Source organism: Fulmarus glacialis, unplaced genomic scaffold (assembly GCF_000690835.1).
Source record: "Fulmarus glacialis isolate BGI_N327 unplaced genomic scaffold, ASM69083v1 scaffold29734, whole genome shotgun sequence".
Lineage (NCBI taxonomy): Eukaryota > Metazoa > Chordata > Aves > Procellariiformes > Procellariidae > Fulmarus > Fulmarus glacialis.
In genome coordinates, this window is record NW_009207856.1 from 3057 (window position 1) to 5655 (window position 2599).

Below are 2599 nucleotides of genomic sequence, written 5' to 3' on the forward strand. Positions count from 1 at the left end.
CCGTTACCTCTGGGCATCTCATCATGCCAAAGGCGCCAGAGGGACCACACCAGCTGGCAAGGGGACACCCCACCCCGGCAGAGCTGGGGAGCAGCCACGTGCCGTCATGGCCACCCTTGGTCTGTGGCAGAGGTTCAGCTCAGGGGATGGAGACAGCAGCAGGACAGGAGGTTTTTCCAGTCTTTTGTGGCCTGGCCCAAGGCACAAGGGATATCTGGAAACCCCCTGGGCGGCTCTGCCACCTCTGCGGCACCAGACCCCTCACAGGCAATGCCATCCTCTGCAGGGCTGCTGCCTGCACTGGGCGACACTGGGTGCTGCTGCTGGGTAAGCTGGCAGAGCGCTGGGAGAGCAGAAAGGCCATGCCCCTGCCAGGGGAGCACTCAGGCCAATTGCTCACATGGCAGCATCTCTGTACCGTGCTGACTTATCATCTCCCCATTCCCAGGGGTCTCGCTCCCTCCCCCAGCACTTCTGTGGGCAGTTATTCCTGGAAACATCCTGGAGTCACCTTCAATCATGCCTTCGCCCGCTGACATTTATAGAGCTTCTTCCAGCGGCTGATGGATTTAATAGTGTCAATCTCTCCCCAGCCCCAGCCTGTGTTTATGCCTTTCCCTCCACGGGGTCTCTTATTGCCCCAGCGCGTGGTGAGAGCTAAAGGCGAAGCTGCAGCTCTGCTGCCAACAGCTTTTGGCTTCTGGGCAGGGAGACCCGTCCTGGCAGAGCGCAGTTGTACCCGTCTTCCGTCTAATGCCCTGCCCGCCAAGCTAATCCTCCCCTGGTCTCTCCCAGCCATTTCTGCTTCTCGGATTTCTCCCTCTTGGGTGGAGGAGCCGCAGGGCTGCCAAATCTTGCAATACTCAGGCTGTTTCTTAAAGCCCCAGCTCCTGAAAGGATGGGAAAACTGGAGGCCCCCGCCTTCTGGTGGCTTTTGTTTCTTTAAGGAGCTTCTTGTCCTCCTGCTTGTGCAGAAAAAGCTGGGACCAGGAGCCTGCAGCCCATGCCAGGAAGCACAGGATGGGCACACAACCCAGGTGGACCCAGGCTGCGGAGCAGTGGCTGTGGCTGCCCTGTGCCCAGGGACGCCCACACCTGCTGGGCAGCCATTGACAATCCCACTGGGGGTCACTCAGCATCCGTGACCCACCCTCAGGAACCAGGGACAAGAGAGATGCTTAAGGGAAAGGTGGAGCCGGGGCTGGAATGGGGCTTGGGCAGGGTGTTGAGCACCCAGCCCTGCAGTGTGGGGGTCCCTGCCCTCCAGCCCCTCAGCAGTGCCTCTGATGGACTCCGAGGACCGCGCGTCCCCCCTGCTCAGCCAGCAGCCTTTCCTGCTGCAGGAAAACCCCTCTTTCCCCTCACCACAGCCCACCCCAGTAGCCCACTATGCAGGCCAGGCCAGGCTGGCGGATCCTCCGGAGCAGCCCCGAGACGACCCAGACGCTTGCCGGCAGCACATACCACAGCTGTGAATGCATTTCCTCCAGGGAGTTATTTTGGGCATGGCACCATGGGACGGATGCCACTCCTGCAGGCGCTATGGGAGCATCCTGCGAGAGCCAGGCGTCACCCATGGGCACCCGGCTCAAGGAACCCAGCGCTCTGCTCTGGGAAGGTCAGCAAACCCCGAGACGACCCAGACGCTTGCCGGCAGCACATACCACAGCTGTGAATGCATTTCCTCCAGGGAGTTATTTTGGGCATGGCACCATGGGACGGATGCCACTCCTGCAGGCGCTATGGGAGCATCCTGCGAGAGCCAGGCGTCACCCATGGGCACCCGGCTCAAGGAACCCAGCGCTCTGCTCTGGGAAGGTCAGCAAAACTAGGTGATACTTTGGTGCTCAGCATACGACCCGTCGAGGCTGGCTCGCAGGTCCAGAGCTGGGTGGGACCCTAAAAGAAGTCAGTATCAAGACAGCTAACAAAAAGGTAAAAAAATAAGCTATTCTATTAATTATCATTAGATTAGACAAAATATTAGCATTTTGAGCAAGTGTGTTGATAAGAGTTTCGAGATGCCCAGCAAGACATAAACTGGTTTAATTACTCAAAATGAGGAGGCAAAAGCCCTGCTGAGCCCCAAATCTCCTGTGCGAAGTGCACAAAGCCCTCCAGCCTCACCCAGTGCTGAAGTTCCTGTGCTTTTCCCAGCACACACAACCCAGAGCCCTCCTGCCATCGCCTCCATTTGGAGTGGTCTGGAGGAATCCTGAGGACGCCAGGTCAGACTGGGGGTGCGGGACTGCCTGGCCGAGGAGCATAAACCTCAGCTTCTCCCTTAGGGTCACAGCCCATGCCAGCAGCAGGCGATGGGCTGGGCCACGAGCCAAAGGGGATGGCGACCACCCTCCTCCCTGCACGTCGCCAGGGTGGCTGGGCCAGGCAGGCCCCCTCCTCCCACCACCACCCCAGGCCCCATTTCCCTTCCTCTCTGGCACCCATCAAAAATGCTCAGCACCGGGCACAGTCAGAAAGGCGTGGTGCCGGGAGCTGGGCCATGTGGGAGTAAGAAGGGGACATGAGGATAGAGCAGAACTGTTTTTATTGGAGGTGTCAAGAGCAGGAACAATAACAAACCTACTGGCTCCCCCCC